This window comes from Rhinopithecus roxellana, chromosome 15 (assembly GCF_007565055.1).
Source record: "Rhinopithecus roxellana isolate Shanxi Qingling chromosome 15, ASM756505v1, whole genome shotgun sequence".
NCBI lineage: Eukaryota > Metazoa > Chordata > Mammalia > Primates > Cercopithecidae > Rhinopithecus > Rhinopithecus roxellana.
Window position 1 is genome coordinate 37,002,473 of NC_044563.1, and position 14,514 is coordinate 37,016,986.

Here is a 14,514-nt window from a genome sequence, read left to right on the forward strand (position 1 = left end):
AAAACACTTTTGTAAGTGATGATACCAGCTATTTAGTTCATCCTGAAGAGATGAAGAATTTAACCATGTGAATGCAGTCTTCTTTACCTTATTAACTGAAAAACAATGGGTGTCCTTTCCAACTGTTTTAGTATTAGGAATCAAAAATAAATCAGAAGGAACCTAATCATAACAGTAAGGTGGATAGCTAAAGTTTTATGATAGAAATTTTCACAAATCTGTTCTTCCTTAATGCAAGGAATGAGCAGGAGCATTGTTGTGGTAGAGAAGGACTCTCCAGTGAAGTTTATCTGGGCATTTTTCTGCTAGAGCTTTAACTATCTTTCTCAAAAAACTCTCATAATGAGCAGATGTTATCATTCTTGGGCTCTCTAGAGGGCCATCAAGGTAAATGCTTTCGGCATACTAAGTAAACTATTGTCATGTCTTTTGTTCTTGAACAATCCACTTTTGCATTGACTTAACAACTTCCATTCTTGGTAGCCATTGCTTTGATTATGATTTTGTTTTCAGGATTATATTGGTAAACCATGTTTTATCTCTTGTTACAGTTATTTGAAAAAATTCTCAAGGATCTTGACCCTATTTATTTAAAATTTCAATGAAAGTCTCCACTCTTGCCTATGGCTAATCTTGATGTAATAGCTTTGGCACACATCACATGGAAAGTTTGTTGAACTTTAATTTTTTTGATAGAATTGTGTACGCTGAGCCAATTGAAATTTCTATGCTGTGGGTTACTGTTTGTGGTGTTAATCATCCGTTCTTCTCAATCAGGGAATTATAAAGATTACTTATTCCTTTGGAAATTAGTGTTGATGATGTACTACTGCAGAATTCATCTTCAACATTTTCTTACCCCTTCTTAAAATGAGTTATCTATCTGTAAACTGCTGATTTCTATGCGGTGTTGCCCCATAAACTTTTAATAAAGCATTATTTCCCCATTCTTCCACCCAAATTTCATGTTTAGTCTTGCTTCAATTTTAGCAGAATTTGTGCTGCTCCAATAGAAGCCTTTTCAGAGTGTTGTCTTATTCTGTTTAGTGCCTCAAGCTAGATCCCGTTCAGTTGTATTATAACAAGTATGTACGAGTTTATTTTGATGGAAAACATTTTGAAGCCCATACATATTCTTTTTTAATAATACACATTTTTGTGAACTTTTTAAAGGAACCCTTATACATTATCTTCAGAAAGAAAATAGTACTCAAATTAATTTTAATAGCACAATCCAGGCTTTATTAAACATTTTAAATTACTTATATCTACAATGAGTTTCATAGTGCTTAGAAACTGACATGTAATAATTTAACCCAGAATACATACTAACTGCATGTGGGTTAATTTAACATCTTGATGTATTTTAACCAACTTTTTCTTTTTGCATTTTATGTCTGTACATATATTTAGTTGAAAGTCATATGTTGTGTTATAAATCATGTAAAAATATAAATACACTTTATCATTGTTATCCATGGAGGATTGGTTCTGGGACCCCCATTGGTACCAAAATCTACAGTACTCATCTCTTACATAAAATGGTATATTTGCATATAACCTAAGCACATCCTCTATTACACTTTAAATCATCCTCAGATTATCTATAATACCTAGTAATAATTTAAATGCTGTGCAGTTTTGAAGTTTAGGCCCCATGGTCTATTTTTTCATTTTATTTTATTTTTTTTGCTTGTGCTGTTGAGGTCTTAGTCATCAATTCTTTGCCTAGACAAATCTCCAGAAGTATTTTTTCACTAGATTTTCTTCTAGGATTTTTATATTTTCAGGGTCTTACATTTAAACCTCTGATCCATCTTGAGTTGATGTTTGTGTGTGGTGAGAGACAAGAGTCCAGTCCATAATTGTTGTATCAAGTTGTTTATGTAATAATGACAATTAAAAGTCTGTACATGTTCAGTATAGATGCAAACGTCCTTTTTTATTTTTGGAAAAATTTTGATCTGTAGTTGGTTGAATCCACAGATTTGAACACCAAAGATTTTGAGGGCCAATTGTATATTCATTTACTAACATACAGTCGTCAGAGTACTTGCATTGATGAGTAATGTATGGAATCATTAACCTCAGCTATACATCTTTTTTGGGAAAAATTATTATCTTACGAAATATAAGCAAGCTCAGAGTCTCATGGGTTCTTAATATTCCCCATCAATATTTCTTTCATAATTTAAAGAAAGATTAATATGATTTCTAGCTTCAATATATTATATAGTCATAATTAGAGACATCTATTTCAGATATATGGAATTTTACATTAAATTCAACAAAAGATAACCAACAGAGCAGACTTTCATATTGGCAATTTATAAATAATTTTTAAATAATTTATTAACTTTATTCATAACTTTCTATTTATTTCTATGTAGTTGTTTTTTTCCCTGGTAATATCCAACATGTCTTTGAGTAAAAAATGTTGTTATGATCAACTTCTCTAACACTCCCATTTGATAAACTATTTTCCAAAGAAAAGCCTCCAGACTTGTTTAATTATATTGTGCCTTCATTTTCTCATCTGTACAATAGGCCTGTTAATACTTAATGCTCAGGATTACTATTAGAATTAAATTACATATGTATTATTTAATTCTAATATAGGTGTAACTTTAGTACAAAGCTTAATATGAAGTAAGAGTTCAACAAATGATAGCTTTAAAAACAGTTACACCTCAATATTTAAAAATCTATTATCTAGAATTCCAATAAAACTAGACACAGAAACAGTATTTATTATTTGTATAAATTTAAAGGCTATAAGTGCAATTTTATTATATGATTATATTGTGTAGTGGTAAAGTCTTTGCTTTTGGTGTATGTATCACCTGAATAATGTACATTTTATTCATTAAGTAATTTCTCATCAGTCACCCTGCTTCTCTTCTCGCCATTCTGAGTCTCCAATAACTATTCCATATTCTATGTCCATATGTACACATTATTTAGCCCCCACTTATAAATGATAAAATGCAATATTTCACTTTTAGAATAGTTTCATTTGACTGTATGTTGTTGCAAAAGACATAATTTCATTCCTTTTTATGGCTGAATAGTATTCCATTTTCTTTATCCCATCATCCATTGGTATTTATATCAAAGTTTTTAATCCGATACATACCACATTTCCTTATCCAATACCACATTTTTTTTATTCAGTCATCCATTGTTTGACACCTATGTTGATTCCATATATTTGCTACTGCGAATAGTGATGTTAGAAAGATACAGGTACAGGTATCTTTATGACATAATTCCTTTTCTTTTAGATAGATACTTAAGTAGTGGGATTGCTGGTAGTTCTATTTTTAGTTATTTGAGGAATCTCCATGCTGTATTCCATAAAGGCTACACTAAATGGCATTTCTACCAACAGTGTAGAAGTGTTCAGTTTTCTCCACATCTTTGCCAGCATCTGTTATTATTTTTTGACTTCTTGATAATAGACATTCTGACTGATTTAATATAATATTTCAATGTGATATTAGTTTGCATTTATCTGATAATTAGTGATGTTGAGTCCTTTTCCATATAGCTGTTGACCATTTGCATGTCTCTATTTCTGTCCTTTGCCCGCTTTTTAATAAGGTTATTATACATTTTTGGTTGAATTGTTTGAATTCCTTATAAATTGGTCCCATGTTGGATGCATACTTTGCATATATTTTCTCCCATTTTGCAGGTTGTCCTTTCAGTCTGTTGACTATTATTATTATTATTATTATCATTATCTATCCAGTTTCAAAGTTTAAGCCCTATTATCAATTTTTCTTTTTTTTTTTTCTTGTGCTTCTGAGTTCTTAGTCATCAATTCTTTGCCTAGACCAATGTCCACAAGTATTTTTTCCTAGATTTTCTTCTAGGATTTTTATATTTTCAGGTCTTACATTTAAGTCTCTAATCCATCTTGAGTTGATGTTTCTGTGTGGTGAGAAACGAGAGTCCATTCCATTTATTCATCTACATATTGCAATCCGATTTTCCAAGTACATTTTATGGAAAAGATTATTCTTTTCTCAGTGTGTGTTTTTGTTGACATTGTCATAGATTAATTGACTGTAAAATGTGGCTTTATTTCTAGGTGCTCAGTTCTGTGTCATTGATCTATGTGTCTATTTTTTTTTGTAATACCTTGCTGTTTAGTTAGTGTTGCCTTGCATTATAACTTGAGGTTAGGTAATGGGATGTCTTCAGCTTTGTTTCTTTTGCTTAGGATTGCTTTGGCTATTTGGGCTCTTTTATTTGGTACTATGAGAATTTTAGAATTGTTTTTCCTAATTCTGTGGAAAATAACCTTGGTAATTTGATAGCAATAGCATTGAATCTGTAGGTTGCTTTGGGCAATATGGTCATTTAAATGATATTAATTCATTTGATCCGTAAGCATGGGATGTTTTTCCGTTTGTTTTTGTGTCATCTACAATTTATTTCATCAGCATTTTGTAGTTTTCCTTGGGGAGGTCTTTCACTTCCTTGGTTAAATATATTCCTAGTTAATTTGTTTTTGGTTATGAATACGTGAGTGCCTTCTTGTTTTTGGTTCTCCATTTAATTGTTATTGGTATATAGAAATATCACTGATTTTTCACATTGATTTGGTATCCTGAAACTTTAGTGAATTCATTTACCAAATCTGAGTTTTTTGGTGACATTTTTAGGGTTTCCTAGATAAAAGGTCATATTGTCAGTAAACAGAGATAATTTTACTTCTTGTTTTCTAATTTGAATACTTTTTATTTGTTTCAACAACATGCTCTTAAAGAATCTTTGGGTTAATGAAATCAAGATGGAAATTTTAAAAATATTTTAAATGAATGAAAATGGAAACACAATACTAAAACCTCTGGAATACAACAAAATCAGTGCTAATAGGAAAGTTTGTATTATTAAATGCCTACATCAATTACATAGTTGAAGATTTATAGGTTATTACAGGTTAAATAAATTTATAAGTTTTCTTTATGGTATTTCTTAACAGAGGTTTTAATTTGTTGTATGGTAACTTATTTTGTAAACATACTTTGGAAAATGTTTCAATTTAATATTCCAAAAACAATCCTGGAATCTACAGCCTACTATGTGACTGAATAGGCTTTGTAGATTGAGGTCTCTTTTAACTTTAGTACTTACAGGAACAGAGAATAGATGGCAATTGATTGAGTTCCAGGGCACTGATTGGTTTGCATGTGTTAGAGGATAGAGCCACTGTCTCCTGATGTTTAAACCTCTCCTTGCCACACACAAACTCTTCTACTTTATTTTTCTTTGATAAACTGATGCATTGCCTCTTTTTCTGGCAAGCTCTATTTTATTTCGCTCTCTTTTTTGTTATCTGCCTTCTTGTAGTATTATATTTCTTATTACATATTATATACATAAAATTGAGAAATACTGTGCCTCCATTTGGTTTTATTACCTTTCTAATACTTTTAAATTTTCTAGTTTAACATTCCCATTCTTAGTACATTTTAATGTTACAGTTGCCTAGAGTGAAATTTATATTAAAACTACTTTTGTCCTTGGAATTTGAACAACTTACCAGTTTGTATATCAGACTGATAGCAGCGACATACAGCTGGAATAAAACATGAAGTGGTAAGGTGAGGTGGTTGTTACTTGCATCAATATCCATCGTTTTAATATTACATCTGGGAATAGGCTTTAGGTAATATTATACATAATCCACACTTCCTAATAATTCCAGTGTGTATTTGGAAGACCATCCTGCCAGCAAGTGATTTCAGGGGAATAAAAGTCAAGACTGTAATATAAATAATATAACAAAAACCCCAGTCATATATCTGGGTCTGTGAATGTATTCATTATTAGGGCTTGGATGAGCATGAAAATAAACATGAGTGACTACACCAGAAAAAACGATAGAGGAAAAACAGCCTCAACCATAGTGCTGTGATTGTGCCATTTCATTGTATCATCTTTTCTAAAGTTAGTGGCCCAAAACTTATTTCAAAACTATAAATAAATATAATTCATTCCATAACTACACCTGTCAAAACACTCAATCCTTGATTTATTAGCAGTGAGGCTATGGAAATAATAATTATTATTTTTTTTTAATTTCAGGAACATAGAATCCATTGGTTTCATATGTGTTTTTATCACATGAAATTTGCACATAGTTTGGGGCTTTTGGAGTTTCATTATGTAGGCTTTGGTCTTTGATGAAAAACTACCTGATGTACCATTTTTAAATATGGAGTTTATCCTATTTTATTTTCCTTTGAAGGGAATTACTTTCCTATTTCATATGATTAAGAATATGGACTCTCACTTTTCTTGTTAATATCGGAAAGGGTAGGCTAACCTGCGGATATTTGCTTCTCTAGTTTAATGCAGCTATTTTCTGTGCTTTTTTTTCATTGGCCGATTCCTTTTCATAGCAAGCACTTTTAAACATTTTGGGTAACTGAATTTCTTGAGTAATTGATGATAGTCACATTCCACTTGGAGAAGTAAATGCTAATCCTTACCCATGCTTAAAGCACCCCCACACTTGGTTTAATGTTCTGTGGTTGCTGTGTTACAATACTTTTATTTTTAAAAGGAGATCAACGTTTTTGCTTTGCATTGGTACTCACAAATTATGTAACTAATCCCCATTTCAGGCATCTCTACAATGGGTCTCAGCCATGAGTATTTTGAAAAAGGTCCCATTGGTTTAGATGAACATTCCTTATTATGCAAAAGCAAGTATCTATACTTAAATAGATAGATAGATAGATAGATAGATAGATAGATAGATAGATACTTTTTATGTAATATTGGCTCAAAATATAGGCTCAAAAAATTGGTATAAGCATACTAGTGTATCCACATACAATCCTGTAAAAGAAAAAAAATACCCTACAAACATAAAGTAACACATTTATAAATGCATGCAGAAAAAGAATTTAGGCATTAATTGACAAGAAATTTTAAGAAGTAACTAAATGATCAATATATAGACAGAAACAAACCCAGGAGAATCTACAATTCTAAGCATATGGTGGGGTAAATGGCCTCTGAATTGATCATGAATTTCAAGCTACAATTTCTTTGAAAGAAAGAAGAGTCACACTATGATTGATGAGTTTGTGTATTATCCCAGGTATGGCAAATGGGGACATATGCTGCTCATATCCATCGCTGCAAGAAATATTGTTGAATGATATTTCTGCTGTTGTCCTCTCGGGTTCACAAATGTGTCTGGGCTGAGTGCATACTTTCTGCAAGCTGCTTGAAGCTCATGTCTGAGCATAGCAGGGGTATTAGGCCCATTCTTGCCCAGGGCAGGACTCCCCCACCGGATGACACTGTCTTAAGGACTTTCCAGCAACCTTGTTAAATCTTTCTTAGAACTGCGCTGCAGTCTGTGATCCACCTGTCTCTTCCATTTGCTTTCCATCTCTCTCCTCCATTATTGTCATACCTACTTTGCACTTTTTAGGCTTCACTTTCTCTAATTGCTTCCGCAGTATCCTTCACAGGTATTTTCCCCCAGTAAATTACTTGAATGTCTACTCTTGTGTGGGTAGTTGCTTCTCTGAGGTAGCTAGTTACTGAATTTCAAGAAACAAAGGCAGCCTTTCTTCTCCAGAAAAAAAAAAAAAATCTAATCTCTTAAATTATTAGACTACCATTAAAAAGCTATAATTCACATTCATAAAATAATAGAAGATCAAGAACTACAGTGCATTTGAGGTAAACCAATAAATATATAACTACAATTTTCAGAATTTATGCCCTAATATTTCAAAAAGAAAGAATAAAATGAGAGGATTGAAGAAAATAATATAGAGCATAGTGCCAAAAGCAAGAAAAAATGAAAATGCAAAAATAGCTTCAAACGAATTTCTAAATGCCTATAAAAAAAAAAAAAAGAAAATTCTTAAAATTCCTGAGAGAGAGAGGAGAGAGAAGAATGAGCATCATATTGACAGTAGAATTGACACTGGTATTCTGAACACCAAAAACAAACTAAACCCAAAACTGGCAGAAGGAAGGAAGTAATAAAAATTAGCATACAGATAAATAAAATAGCCATTAACAAATAATAGACAAAATTTAAAGTTCTTCAAAATATCAACAACACTGATAAACAATTAGGCATATTATCAGACAAAAAAGAGAAAAGACCCAGATTGTAAAAATCAGAAAAAATAATGGAGACATTAGTACCATTTCATAAAACTAAGAAGGATCATGAGAGTGTACTATGAACAGTTTTATGCCAACAGATTGGATAATTTTCTTAGTTTCTTTGTGTTTCTATAACAAAATACTAAATATTGGGTTATTTATAAATCATGGAAATTTATTTCTCGTAGTTGTGGAGACTGGGAAGTCCAAGATCAAAGTACTGGCAGGTTCAGTGTCTGGTGAGGGCCCCGTCTGTTTCCAAGAAGGCACCTTGAACCCTGTATCCTCATGTGGCAAAATGAAGGTGAAAAAAGGAAGCTACTGTTTCTCTACAGCCCTTTTTTCAAGGGACTAATCCCATCCATGAGAGCACAGTCCTCCTGGCCTAATCACTCTCTAAAGGCCTCACTTCTTAATACAGTTGTATTGGAGATTAAGATACAACATTAATTTTGGAGGGACAATATTCAAATAATAGCAATAACCTAGATGAAATAGATATATTCCTAAAACCACGAAACCTATTAAAACTGAGTCATGAGTAAATAAAAACAACTTGAATATACCTACAACTAATAAAGAAATTAAATCAGTAATTAAAAATATCCCAACCAAGAAAAGGACTACATGGCTTCACTAGTAAATTTTAGAAAGCATTTAAAGAACTAACACCATTACTTCTCAGACTCTTCCAACAATTTAAAGTGGAGGAATATTTCCCAACTCATCTTATGACGTGAGCATTACCCTCTTAACAAAACCAGATGAAGACATTACAAGAAAACTAGAGACCAACGCTTCTGGTTAATATTGATGCGAAACTCCTCAACAAAATACTAGCAAAATCCTGCAACATCTTAAAATACTTATACCTACTCACCTATTGGAATTTATTCCTGGGACACAAGAATGCTTCAACATATGAAATTAAATCAATTTAGTACATTATGTGAACAGAATGAAAGGGGAAATAAATGACATGTTCATCTCAATTGATGTATAGGAAGTATTTGACAGAATTTAACACTCCTTTATAATAAATCACTGAATGATATAGAAATAGAAACAACTACCTCAGAATAATAAAGGTCAACCCAAAGTGAACATCCTACTCCATGATTAATGACTGAAAGCTTTCTCCTCTAAGATCAGGAACAAAACAGAGTATGCTCACATTCTCCACTTCTATTCCATATTGCATGGGAAGTTCTAGCCAAAGTGATTCAGCCATAAGTAGACATAAAAGGCATTCAAATTGAAATGGAAGAAGTAAAATGATCTGTTTCCAGATGATGACAGGAGCTTATATTTAGAAAACCATCAATAACACATACACACACACACACACACACTAGAATTATAAACAAATTTGACAAAATTGCAGGATACAAAATTAGCATGCAAAAATCACTTGCATTTCTATACACTAACAATGAACAATTCCAAAAGGAAAAGAAAATAACTTCATTTATAACAGCATTGAAAAGAACAAAATATTGAGTATTAAACTTAATCCAGGGGATGAAAGACTTGTACACTGAGAATTATGAAACATTGCTGAAATTAAAGACAAATAAATGGAAAGGTCTTCTGTGTTCTTTTTTTTTTTTATTATTATACTTTAAGTTATAGGGTACATGTGCATAACGTGCAGGTTTGCTACATATGTATACTTATGCCATGTTGGTGTGCTGCACCCATCAACTTGTCAGCACCCATCAATTCATCATTTATATCATGTATAATTCCCCAATGCAATCCCTCCCTCCTCCCCCCTCCCCATGATAGGCCCCAGTGTGTGATGTTCCCCTTCCCGAGTCCAAGTCATCTCATTGTTCAGTTCCCACCTATGAGTGAGAACATGCGGTGTTTGGTTTTCTGTTCTTGTGATAGTTTGCTAAGAATGATGGTTTCCAGCTGCATCCATGTCCCCACAAAGGACGCAAACTCATCCTTTTATATGGCTGCATAGTATTCCATGGTGTATATGTGCCACATTTTCTTAATCCAGTCTGTCACAGATGGACATTTGGGTTGATTCCAAGTCTTTGCTATTGTGAATAGTGCCGCAGTAAACATACGTGTGCATGTGTCTTTGTAGTAGAATAATTTATAATCCTTTGGGTATATACCCAGTAGTGGGATGGCTGGGTCATATGGTACATCTAGTTCTAGATCCTTGAGGAATTGCCATACTGTTTTCCATAATGGTTGAACTAGTTTACAATCCCACCAACAGTGTAAAAGTGTTCCTATTTCTCCACATCCTCTCCAACACCTGTTGTTTCCTGACTTCTTAATGATTGCCATTCTAACTGGTGTGAGATGGTATCTCATTGTGGTTTTGATTTGCATTTCTCTGATGGCGAGTGATGATGAGCATTTTTTCATGTGTCTGTTGGCTGTATGAATGTCTTCTTTTGAGAAATGTCTGTTCATATCCTTTGCCCACTTTTTGATGGGGTTGTTTGTTTTTTTCTTGTATATTTGTTTGAGTTCTTTGGAGATTCTGGATATTAGCCCTTTGTCAGATGAGTAGGTTGCAAAAATTTTCTCCCATTCTGTAGGTTGCCTGTTCACTCTGATGGTAGTTTCTTTTGCTGTGCAAAAGCTCTTTAGTTTAATTAGATCCCATTTGTCAATTTTGGCTTTTGCTGCCATTGCTCTTGGTGTTTTAGACATGAAGTCCTTGCCCATGCCTATGTCCTGAATGGTACTACTTAGATTTTCTTCTAGGGATTTTATGGTATTATGTCTAACATTTAAGTCTCTAATCCATCTTGAATTAATCTTCGTATAAGGGGTAAGGAAAGGATCCAGTTTCAGCTTTCTACTTATGGCTAGCCAATTTTCCCAGCACCATTTATTAAATAGGGAATCCTTTCCCCATTTCTTGTTTCTCTCAGGTTTGTCAAAGATCAGATGGCTGTAGATGTGTGGTATTATTTCTGAGAACTCTGTTCTGTTCCATTGGTCTATAGCTCTGTTTTGGTACCAGTACCATGCTGTTTTGGTTACTGTAGCCTTGTAGTATGGTTTGAAGTCAGGTAGCATGACGCCTCCAGCTTTGTCCTTTTGACTTAGGATTGTCTTGGCAATGCAGGCTCTTTTTTGGTTCCATATGAACGTTACAGCAGTTTTTTCCAATTCTGTGAAGAAAATCATTGGTAGCTTGATGGGGATGGCATTGAATCTATCAATTACCTTGGGCAGTATGACCATTTTCACGATATTGATTCTTCCTATCCATGAGCATGGTATGGTCTTCCATTTGTTTGTGTCCTCTTTGATTTCACTGAGCAGTGGTTTGTAGTTCTCCTTGAAGAGGTCCTTTACATCCCTTCTAAGCTGGATTCCTAGGTATTTTATTCTCTCTGAAGCAATTGTGAATGGAAGTTCATTCCTGATTTGGCTCTCTGCTTGTCTGTTACTGGTGTATAAGAATGCTTGTGATTTTTGCACATTAATTTTGTATCCTGAGACTTTGCTGAAGTTGCTTATCAACTTAAGGAGATTTTGGGCTGAGACGATGGGGTTTTCAAAATATACAATCATGTCATCTGCAAACTGGGACAATTTGACTTCTTCTTTTCCTAACTGGATACCCTTGATTTGTTTCTCTTGCCTGATTGCCCTAGCCAGAACTTCCAACACTATGTTGAATAGGAGTGGTGAGAGAGGGCATCCCTGTCTTGTGCCAGTTTTCAAAGGGAATTTTTGCAGTTTTTGCCCATTCAGAATGATATTAGCTGTGGGTTTGACACAAATAGCTCTTAGTATTTTGAGGTACGTTCCATCAATACCGAATTTATTGAGCGTTTTTAGCATGAAGGGCTGTTGAATTTTGTCAAAAGCCTTTTCTGCATCTATTGAGATAATCATGTGGTTCTTGCCTTTGGTTCTGTTTATATGCTGGATTACGTTTATTGATTTGCGAATGTTGAACCAGCCTTGCATCCCAGGGATGAAGCCCACTTGATCATGGTGGATAAGCTTTTTGATGTGCTGCTGAATCCGGTTTGCCAGTATTTTATTGAGAATTTTTGCGTCGATGTTCATCAGGGATATTGGTCTAAAATTCTCTTTTTTTGTTGTGTCTCTGCCAGACTTTGGTATCAGGATGATGTTGGCCTCATAAAATGAGTTAGGGAGGATTCCCTCTTTTTCTATTGATTGGAATAGTTTCAGAAGGAATGGTACCAGCTCCTCCTTGTACCTCTGGTAGAATTCAGCTGTGAATCCATCTGGTCCTGGACTTTTTTTGGTTGGTAGGCTATTAATTGTTGCCTCAATTTCAGAGCCTGCTATTGGTCTATTCAGGGATTCAACTTCTTCCTGATTTAGCCTTGGGAGAGTGTAAGTGTCCAGGAAATTATCCGTTTCTTCCAGATTTTCTAGTTGATTTGCGTAGAGGCGTTTATAGTATTCTCTGATGGTAGTTTGTATTTCTGTGGGGTCAGTGGTGATATCCCCTTTATCATTTTTTATTGCGTCTATTTGATTCCTCTCTCTTTTCTTCTTTATTAGTCTTGCTAGCGGTCTGTCAATTTTGTTGATCTTTTCAAAAAACCAACTCCTGGATTCATTGATTTTTTGGAGGGTTTTTTGTGTCTCTATCTCCTTCAGTTCTGCTCTGATCTTAGTAATTTCTTGCCTTCTGCTAGCTTTTGAATGTGTTTGCTCTTGCCTCTCTAGTTCTTTTAATTGTGATGTTAGAGTGTCAATTTTAGATCTTTCCTGCTTTCTCTTGTGGGCATTTAGTGCTATAAATTTCCCTCTACACACTGCTTTAAATGTGTCCCAGAGATTCTGGTATGTTGTATCTTTGTTCTCATTGGTTTCAAAGAACATCTTTATTTCTGCTTTCATTTCGTAATGTACCCAGTAGTCATTCAGGAGCAGGTTGTTCAGTTTCCATGTAGTTGAGTGGTTTTGATTGAGTTTCTTAGTCCTGAGTTCTAGTTTGATTGCACTGTGGTCTGAGAGACAGTTTGTTATAATTTCTGTTCTTGTACATTTGCTGAGGAGTGCTTTACTTCCAATTATGTGGTCAATTTTGGAATAAGTGCGATGTGGTGCTGAGAAGAATGTATATTCTGTTGATTTGGGGTGGAGAGTTCTTTAGATGTCTATTAGGTCCGCTTGGTGCAGAGATGAGTTCAATTCCTGGATATCCTTGTTAACTTTCTGTCTTGTTGATCTGTCTAATGTTGGCAGTGGAGTGTTGAAGTCTCCCATTATTATTCTATGGGAGTCTAAGTCTCTTTGTAAGTCTCTAAGGACTTGCTTTATGAATCTGGGTGCTCCTGTATTGGGTGCATATATATTTAGGATAGTTAGCTCTTCCTGTTGAATTGATCCCTTTACCATTATGTAATGGCCTTCTTTGTCTCTTTTGATCTTTGATGGTTTAAAGTCTGTTTTATCAGAGACAAGGATTGCAAGCCCTGCTTTTTTTTGTTCTCCATTTGCTTGGTAGATCTTCCTCCATCCCTTTATTTTGAGCCTATGTATGTCTCTGCATGTGAGATGGGTCTCCTGAATACAGCAGACTGATGGGTCTTGACTCTTTATCCAGTTTGCCAGTCTGTGTCTTTTAATTGGAGCATTTAGTTCATTAACATTTAAGGTTAATATTGTTATGTGTGAACTTGATCCTGTCATTGTGATATTAACTGGTTATTTTGCTCGTTAGTTGATGCAGTTTCTTCCTAGCCTCGATGGTCTTTACATTTTGGCATGTTTTTGCAATGGCTGGTACTGGTTGTTCCTTTCCATGTTTAGGGCTTCCTTCAGGGTCTCTTGTAAGGCAGGCCTGGTGGTGACAAAATCTCTAAGCATTTGCTTATCTGTAAAGGATTTTATTTCTCCTTCACTGATGAAACTTAGTTTGGCTGGATATGAAATTCTGGGTTTAAAATTCTTTCCTTTTAGAACGTTGAATATTGGCCCCCACTCTCTCCTGGCTTGTAGAGTTTCTGCCGAGAGATCTGCTGTTAGTCTGATGGGCTTCCCTTTGTGGGTAACCCGACCTTTCTCTGTGGCTGCCCTTAAGATTTTTTCCTTCATTTCAACTTTGGTGAATCTGGCAATTATGTGTCTTGGAGTTGCTCTTCTGGAGGAGTATCTTTGTGGCGTTCTCTGTATTTCCTGAATTTGAATGTTGGCTACCCTACTAGGTTGGGAAGTTCTCCTGGATGATATCCTGAAGAGTGTTTTCCAACTTGGTTCCATTTTCCTCCTCACTTTCAGGCACCCCAATGAGACGTAGATTTGGTCTTTTTACATAATCCCATACTTCTTGCAGGCTTTGTTCATTTCTTTTTCTTCTTTTTTCTTTTGGTTTCTCTTCTCGCTTCA